Below are 9,517 nucleotides of genomic sequence, written 5' to 3'. Positions count from 1 at the left end.
GGAGGAGGCTGTGTGCTTCCTTGGACGGGTAGGAAGCCAGTGTCTGTGGAGCTGGGCTCCTGTGTGCTCCCGTATGGGTGACGGTCATGGAGGGGGGACAGCCAGGTCAGGCACAGCACTCGGTGCCAGACCCCAGGCTCCTGTGAGGGAGCTGAGCAGTGAGGCCCTGGGACTCCAGGGACAGGTGACTTCCGCTGAATTAGCTAGGCAGCCGCAGGTAAGTGGCGTGGTCTCTCTGAGCCTCTGGAAAGTGGGGCTGATGACAGGATCCTCTCTCGGGATCGCCATGGGGGAACTGAAAGCTCGTAGGTGCTGGGCCCGCGTGTGGACAGGTGGGGCTTCCTCCCTCCGCAGAGCTCACCCGAGACCCCAGAGGATGGCCCTGAGGCCTTTGCAACCCCTTTCCCGGGTCTTGGCCCCAAGTGCAGGGAGTAAGAAGGGCACAGGGTCGCCTCCGAATCCTACTCCAGTCCCTGGAGACAAGCGGCTGAAATCACCAACCAGAAGCTTCACTGCCCAGGCTCCTCGGCCAGTGCCAGTAGCTCTGACGCAGCACTGCCTGCTGCGCGTGCGCTGGCTGTACAGTCCCCAGGGGGCTCCGAGTACAGTCCCCAGGGGGTTGGCAGGTGGTGGGCATGTCCTCAGAGGAAACCAGACTCCCCGAGTCGAGCTGTGAACCCACGATCACATCGGCTGGGTCTGGACTGCCCCTGGTGACCTGACTGGTGGCTGGGCAGGGGTGTGTGTGTGTGAGTGTGTGTGTGTGTGTGTGTGTGTGTGTGTGTATATGTGCGCGCATGTCCCCTATTGAAAGGGAGTGCCCACCTTCCCTGTGGGAGGGGTTTCTGGGCCAGGCACCGGGAAGTAGCCTTAGGGCCTGCTTAAAAAACTGTCACCGAGGGGCTCACCGCACTTGCCCGATGACAGGGAGCTGCTGTGTGCAGGGTGGGGAGCAGCGAGCCCCCTCAAAGAGGGACCAGCCATGGGAGGCGGTTGGAGAAGACTTCCAACCTCTTGGGGTTGGGGAGATACAGACCTGGACCCGGAAGCTTACACGCTCGGGTTCAGTGCTGTGACCCGAGCAAGCCCCCTGTTCCTCCAGGGGCCCTCTTTGGCCTCCCCTGGCCACATGCTGGGCCTGAGTCCTGATCTGGGGGAGATGGGGGGTGACCCCTCCCCGGAATACCCGCCATTGACTGAGGGCCCAGTAGCCTTCAAGGGAAGGCCCTGCAGGGGCAGACACAGTCCTGGGGGGCCAGGGACCGACCACTGAGCCAAGAGGGGCAGGTGGCCGGCCCTGCAGGTTCTGTGAAGTCTGCGAGGGCACGTTGACCAGAGCTGTGCCCGAAGGGTCTTGACTCCCTCACAGCAGGTGGGAACCGGCAGAGGATTTGCCAGGGGCGGGTCCTGCGGGTGGAGGGGGTCTGCCAGGGGAGCTCGGCACGGGGGTGCGCTGCTGGCTCCAGCATGCTGACTCGTGGCTGCACGGGTTTCCAGCCTCCTCCGCCTCAGGCTCGCTCCCCTTTGTAGGACGGGGCGCTGATGGTTCCCCGTCCCCCGGGGCAGAGGGTAGGGAGGCGCCGCAGGCAGACTCACCCAGGACAGGCCAGGACAGCGGCTGTTCCTTAAGCAGCCCAGGGTTTGCCTCCTCGATAAGGCGCACAGGTCCGTGGCCCCCAGCTTTGGGCTCCTGCCGCCAGCCTCTGGCAGCGACCCTCCTCCCGCCCTGTCCCCTGTCCCTGTAGATACGTGGCCTTCCTGAAGCTGTTCCTGCAGACGGTGGAGAGCACTTCATGGTGGGACACAAGGTCACCTACTACGTGTTCACCGACCGGCCGGGAGATGTGCCCCGCGTGCCCTTCGGGGAAGGGAGGCAGGTGGTGGTCCTGGAGGTCCGGAGCTACTCGCGCTGGCAGGACGTGTCCATGCACCGCATGGAGATGATCAGCAACTTCTCCCGGCGGCGCTTCCTCCACGAGGTGGACTATCTGGTGTGCGCGGACGTGGACATGAGGTTCCGCGACCATGTGGGCGTGGAGATCCTGTCCCCGCTCTTCGGCACCCTGCACCCCGGCTTCTACGGGGCGGCCCGCGAGGCCTTCACCTACGAGCGCCGGCCGCAGTCCCAGGCGCACGTCCCCAGGGACGAGGGCGAGTTTTACTACGCGGGAGGCTTTTTCGGGGGACGGTGGCCGAGGTTCTGCGGCTCACATCGGCCTGTCACCAGGCCATGGTGGTCGACCGGGCCCACGGCATCGAGGCCGTGTGGCACGACGAGAGCCACCTGAACAGGTACCTGCTGGACCACAAGCCCACCAAGGTGCTGTCCCCCGAGTACCTGTGGGACAAACAACGGCTGGGCTGGCCCGCCGTCATGAAGAAGCTGAGGTATGTGACCGTGCCCAAGAGTCACCGGGTCATCCGGGACTGATGATGGGCTGGCCTAGTGTCCGTCAGGGGTGCCACCCTGACCCCAGCCGTCAGAGCAGATGGCCTGTCGCCGCTCCCTTTCTCTGTCCGGTCGCGGGACATGGCCGAGGCCCGGCGCCGCCCGCATCAGGCACGGGGACAGTTAGGCCTGACCGGGGGCCTGCCGGGGGGCGCGGCTCCAGCAAGACCCCTTGCTCTTCGGGTTCCTGGTCAGCTTTGAAAGGTCGCTTGCAGCCGCGGGCAGGACGTGAAGGTGAGGCCGGATCAGGACCCCCTTGGCTGGCGCCTGGCTTCCCGGCAGCCTGGGCACAGCCCGCCGCCCGCTGGGGCAGGACTGCCCCCCCAGCCCCTGGCCTCCCTCAGTCCCTGCGGTTTGTGGGTGTTGCGCTTTCCCTGTCACTGCCACTAAAATGTTTCTGGCGGATGACGGGTATTGCGGCTTGTCCCGCAAACCTGCCTTGTGCGCTTCCTCGAGGCCCCGGCCAGGGTGAGTGCTGCAGTCTCTCCGCCTTGCGTCTCCCTTCTCACATCAAGCACAGGGCGGTCCGTGTTGCCACTGCTATTTCTCCCTGACGTTGGCCAACTGTTACAATTTCCATGTCACTTGCTGCTGTAAACACCTCCAATTTTATGTCGGATGCTTTTCTATTTATTGTTTTATTTTTGTAAGGTTTATTTATTTTTGAGAGACAGAGAGAGACCATGAGCTAGTGCGGAGGGGGAGAGACAGAGGGAGACACAGCATCCGAAGCAGGCTCCAGGCTCCGAGCCGTCAGCACAGAGCCCGACGCGGGGCTCGAACTCACGAACCGTGAGCCGAAGTTGGACGCTCAACCGACTGAGCCCGCAGGCGCCCCTATAACCTTGATAATGTTAACCATGTTCAGGTGTACAATTCAGTGGCAATACGTTCATTCACTGTTCTGCAACTGTCCCCTCCATCCATCTTCACGACTTTTTCGTCACTCCAAACTCTGTGTCTGCCCACTAGACCCTAACCCTCCCACACCCATCCCCCTCCCAGGCCCGGCACCCACTGCTCCTCCCACCCCTCTGAATCTGACTGTTCTCCGTCCGTCATGAGCGGGGTCCTCCAATATCGGTCCTTTAGGGACTGGCTTGTTTCCCATAGCACAGTGGCCTCAAGGTCTGTCCCCGTGAGCCTGGACCTGACCCACTTTTCCCCCAGAGGAGTTGCTCAGCTCTGTCTTCTCTAACCTGAGCCTCCTCAGTCCCCTGTGCTCCCCTCATCTTCCTCCTCAGCCTGAAGGACCCCAGGGCACCGTCCCTTGGGCCTCATCGATCCCACCCCATCTGAACCGAACCGTTCAGTCCAGATGCCAGACACACACCCCTGGGGGCCTCGGGCCTCCCTTGCCCACCCGTCCGTGTCAGGTATCTGCTCCTCCCGAAGGTGTCCCCACGTCAGGAGAGAAACACTAGGTCCAGACCCTTGGTGTCATCTGTGACTTCTTGCTGGCCACCAACTCTCCCAGTGGTGAGGTGGCTACCGGAGGGCACTAAATGTTCAAAACATTTCAAGGCATATGTTAGTCTCGGCTGCCTAAGGCAATGGCAGAACCGAGCAGAACGACTGGAAGAAAGGCCGAGTGGTGAGGAGCTTTAGGGAATAAGGACCTAGAACCTCTGGCCCATTATTCCTGAGCCTCTAGGACGCTTGCGTGCATGGGCTGGGTGCATGTTCAGGAAAGACCTGAGAAGGGCCCCGGCTCTCCCCTCTGGTGACTGTCAGACTCTGCAATTAGGAAGGAAAGGTCAAGGCAGAGTTGTAAACAGCCTGGGTGGCGTGGAAGGTGTATCCTGATCTTTGCAGACCATCTCCTCCCCATCTGTAAAGACTGGAGGTTGTTTTCTTCTTTTGGGGGGGGGGCGGTGATTCCGGGTGTTTAAGGAAATGTCTGCCCAATGAGCACTACGTTCACAGAACAGACACTTCGGTGAGCACACACGACAAGGAATACAGATTTTACACAATTAGTTCGGAAATGTCACTACAGTCGCAACTGATGCGAGCTGTGCCAGGAAACCCTGGAGGGGAAGACTGATATTTGAGTTGTACATCATACTATTCAAAATGTCAATTTTCAACAAAAAACATTTAAAATTTTTAAATGTTTATTTGAGAGACAGAGAGAGAGAGACAGAGACAGAGCACAAGTAAGGAGGGGCAGAGAGAGAGGGACACAGAATCCAAAGCAGGCTCCAGGCTCCAGCTGTCAGCACAGAGCCCGACATGGGGCCTGAAGCCACAAAACAAGAGATCATGACCTGAGCTGAAGTCAGACGCTTAACCGACTGAGCCACCCAGGTGCCTCCCCCAAAACACTTTTTACAAAAAGTTTATTTATTTATTTTGAGGTAGAGAAAGAATGAATGGGGGGTAGAGAGAACGGGGGACAGAGGATCCTACGTGGGCTCTGTGCTGATGGCAGAGAGCCTGATGCGGGGCCAAAACTCACAAATCATGAGATCGTGACCTGAGCTGAAGTCGGATGCTTAACCAACTGAGCCACCGGGCACCCCAACTAAAAAACACTTTTGAGGCGTGCAAAAAAACAAGAACATGGACCCCGTAGACCGTTGAAAACAAAGCAATTGACGGAAACTGTTCCTGAGGAAGCTCATGCATTAGACTCTCTAGACTTACTTAAAACCAACGATTTCAAATATGCACAAATACGTAAAGGAAACCACGAGAACAATATCCCCCAGGGAGAAGATAACAATGGTGAATGCATTAGGAAGTGTCCCCTCCTCTCTTTTTGAGGAATTTGGGGACAAGTCGTGTTAATTCTTTGTCAGATGGTTGGTAGAATTAACCAGTGCCAGTGAATACTGGCACTGAGATTTTCTTTGTTGGGAGGGTTTGGATTCCTGATTCAATCTCTTACGATAGGTCTATTCAGATTTATTATTTATTCTTGAGTTGTTTTTGGTAGTGTTTATATTTCTAGGAATTGATCCTTTTTTTTTTTTTTTAGAGCAAGAGAGAGAGAGAGAGAGAAGTGGGGCTGACTGGAACTTGTGTTTTACCTGAAGTGGGGCTCGAGCTCACCTGATGTGGGACTTGAACACACGAATTGTGAGATCATGACCTGAGCCGAAGTCAGTCTTAATGAGTGAGCCACCCAGGTGCCCAGAAATTTACCCGTGTTATCTAGGCTGTCTGATGTGCTGGTGGAAAACTCTTTGTGGTATCGTCTTATAATCCTCTTTATTTCTGTAAGGTTGGTAGTGATGTCTCCATGTTCATTCCTGATTTTAACAATTTGAGTCTACTTCCCCCCCAACCCCGATCAGGCTAGGATGGGGCTACTATTATAAACAGCAAAGAGAAAAACCAGAAAATAACCAGTATTGGTGAGGATGTGGAGAAATCAGAACCCTCGTGCCCTGTTGGTGGGAAAGTAAAATCTGCCACCGCTCTGGAAAGCAGTGTGGTGTTTCCTCCAGCATTAAAAATGGAACCGGCATAGGATGCAGCCATTCCACTTCTGGATACACATGCAAAGGATTGAAAGCAGGAATGTGAAGAGTTATTTGCACACCCAAGTTTGCAGCAGCACAATTCCCAGCAGCCAAGAGGCAGGAGCACCCCAGTGTCCACCTCCACCAGTGGGTGATGGATGAACAAAATGTGGTAGGAACGTGCATTGGTACATCACCCAGCTTTCAGCGGGAAGGAATTGCTGCCACCTGCCATGTGGGTGACCCTGAGGACAGGATGCGAAGTGAACTAAGCAAGTCACGAAAACACAAACGTTGCATGGTTCCACTTCTATGAGATGAGGTATGTAGAGTGGTCGGCCTTACAGAAGCAGAAGGAACACGGTGGTTTTGGGGAGCTGGGCAGGAAAGGGAGACCGGGAGTTGTTGTCCACCGGCTATAGAGTTCCGGTTCTGTAAGATGCAAAAGATCTGGGCATCGGTTGTTCACCACTGAATACGCACCGTGATACTGTGCTTCACGTTAATATATATTTGGTCTTCGCCCCTGTTTCTGGCACAGATTTCCCCAATTTCCTGAGTGATGAAAACTGTGACACTGCCTTTTCTGTGTTCATGGGTGGCTTTTGGACTCTACCTGAGGGGGGAGGCTGGCTGCTGGGGGAGCCAACCCTGCGATTAGATGGCTGGAACTTTCCATCCCCTCCCCCCACCTCTGGGGAGGGAGAGGGGCCGGAGATGGCGTTCGGGCCCCAGTGACCAGTGATCCAATCAATCGTGCCCATGTAATGAAGCCTCCCCGAACGCCCATCCGCCTGGTGAACACGTGGAGATAGCAGACAGTGTGACATGCTCGGTTACTGTCACGGGGCCCGAGTGTGCACGGGCACTAGCTTCGAGGGTCCCAACAGACCTGATTCGACCACTCACCGCTGACAAAAGCCAAGGGCAGAGAGACACAGGAAAGGATGGTGACTCAAGAAAGGATCCATTTTGGTGAGGCCGGCGCTGGGAAGACGGGGGGCTGACATCTCAAGGTGCTGCAGACAGTCCTGGTGGTGGTTCTCTCTCTCTATTTTTCTTTCTTTTTTTAATTAAAAAAAATTTTTTAATGTTTATTTATTTCTGAGACAGGAGAGACAGAGTATGAGCAGGGAAGGGGCAGAGAGAGGGAGACACAGAATCGGAAGCAGGATCCAGGCTCGGAGCTGTTAGTACAGAGGCTGGTGAGGGGCTCGAACTCACAAGCTGTGAGATCATGACAGGTGCCCTCCCATCTCTTGTGAAGTTTTATTTGTTTCCTAGGATTTTACATGAGGACAAATTAGGACAATGGTCATGGGTACTTGAGATGGACATTGAAGGTCGGGTGGATCGTTGTCTTGGGGTCAATCCCGTGGGGTCTTGCTGATGTCAGGGACGTCCGTCCCTGTTGCTTGAGGGTTAGTTTGGCTGCCCTCAGGGTCTTTGGCTGGCGTTACGAGATGAGCTGGGAGGAAGGACCCGATCGGTCAGGAGCACAGATGATGGGCAGAGAGCAGGGGGGATCCGAGCCTCCGCTGCACCTTGCCCTGTGCTCCCCATCCCTCCGCCCGGCTGGTCCCGAGTGCTGTCCTGTGTGACAAACGGGCGATCTCGGAGGTGACAGGCTTGTCTGAGTTCTCTGAGTCGCTCCAACGTTATTCGAACCCGAGGGCAAGTTTGTGGGAACCTCCTCTCTATAACTTAGAGACGCAGGCGACCTCTCTCCCCGGCCGCTAAGTGACCCCTGAGTTGGCCGCACAGAGACTCCAGGGGCCACACACAACAAAGGAAACAGACCTCACGCGGTTCAGACAAGTCACAGCCCCGAAAAGCAAACAGTAGCAGCTTCACGGAGCAGCAATGATGAGGCTCGGGGAGCGGGGGCTGCAGAACTGAACGGTGGGCGGGTCGCCAACCTTCCACTGGAGCCAAGCGCCCCCTGCAGGGCCGGGTCCTGGTGGCTGCCAGATGTTCCACCTGCTTCTCCGCGACTCCACGGCCGGCCGGACACAGCGACGTCACAACGTGGGTCACAAACACAAACATCTCTGGGCATCCACCACCACCTGAACTATTGTCCATTTTTGTAACTTGAGGTGGGCAGAGAGAATGGGGGCAAGGCCTTGAAGAGGGTGGTTCCTGGCCCAGACTTTGTGTTTGGGGGTAAACGCCATGCAGACGGGCCTTTGCTGGGCCCGAGGAGGGGACAGGTATGGGGACCCCAGCCGCAGGCACTGCTGTCCCGATGATGCCACCTCAGGTGCCCGAGTCCACCTGCCCCTTGGGAAGCACTTGCGACCCTCCGCTCTGCCTGAGGGCTGTGTCCTGCCCCAGAGGCACCTCCTCTCCTGCCAGCCAGGGCCACGTGCCCCAGGGAGCGCGGGTACCCCGACGGCGCTGGGGACAGAGCCAGTCTGGTTAGGACACCGTCTCCCAGAAGCCCTGAGCTCCAGGCCACCACGGTGCTCCCCTCCCTTCCTCCTCCGGGCTGCGTGGGCCCAAGTCCTCCTCTGTTCAGGGACCACCTTTGTCCAGGTTCCACACGCAGGCACTTGGGGCAGCTCGTCTGGACCTTCTGGCCTCGTGTTTCCTTGTCGGGAACATGGGCAGAGGCCTCCCTCCCAGACTCGCCAAAGGGAACCCGGCCAGGAACATTCAGACCGTGCCAAGGAAGATGCCACGTGGGGGACCCCGTTGGGTCATGCAAACCGATGAGGTCACGGTGGTCGGCACACGGCAGGCACCTGAGATCCCTGGCTGAATTCCGGAAGGAAGGAGGGAAGGAGGGAGGGATGGAAGGAGGAAGTGAAACCACAGAAGCGGGGTCCACACCTGGTCAGGTCAGAGGGCGTCACAGCTCGGGCCCTGGAAGGGGGCACGGGACACGTCCTTCTGTCCCTCCAGCGCTGACCTTCCTCCACGTAGGACCTGCTGACCTCCTGGATCATCTTCACCTCCCCTGCAAACAACGCTGAGTGTTCCCAGAAGGGGGACAGCGGGCAGGGGCCAAGGAGGGGCTTCCGGAATCCTGTACCCTGGGGGACTCTGGGACAGCCTTCCAGGTGGCCCTTTATGTCCTCCAGGCACCAGGCCACGATTCCACATCATCTCTCAGGGAATGCGCCAACCCATCTGAAGGCCCGTTACGTCCCCATGTCACAGATGGGGACACCGGGGCTAATAGCACAGCCTGAGTCACTAGTAAGACGAGCTGGGTCAGGAAGCCCATCTCCTTGACTTTGGATTGTCCTACCCGCAGGTGTGCATTTTGGCGTCCTGGGGCTCGGGGTCCCTCCTCCTGGGGGATCCCACCACCCGCCGAGGGCCCCTACCCACTGAATCAGGGGAGCAGAGCTGACCAACCTGCCTGGGGCCCCACATGGGGCTGGGGAAGGGCCGACCCCGGGCTCTGGGGGCTCTCCCAGTACTGGGCCAGCCGGTCCCCTGCAGGACAAGGACTTCTCGCTGGGGATCGGCTGGGGCCTCAGCTTCCTCACATTGTCACCTGGGCTGGCGGTCCCAAGACCAGAAACCTGCCCGTCTGAAGGTGACCACCGCTGCCTCCCTTGGGTTTCACTTGCCCGAGTCCCTCCGC

The 9,517-nt window shown here is 57.8% G+C and overlaps 1 pseudogene; it reads left to right on the top strand.

Annotated features, from left to right (window-relative positions):
- Positions 1 to 286: 286 nt before the first annotated feature.
- LOC123381521 lies at positions 287 to 3,174 on the top strand (annotated as a pseudogene).
- Positions 3,175 to 9,517: the final 6,343 nt, after the last annotated feature.

Source organism: Felis catus, chromosome D4, assembly GCF_018350175.1.
Source record: "Felis catus isolate Fca126 chromosome D4, F.catus_Fca126_mat1.0, whole genome shotgun sequence".
NCBI classification, from domain to species: domain Eukaryota; kingdom Metazoa; phylum Chordata; class Mammalia; order Carnivora; family Felidae; genus Felis; species Felis catus.
Note: the sequence above shows the minus strand (reverse complement) of the source record. Positions and strands in the feature narration are given on the sequence as shown.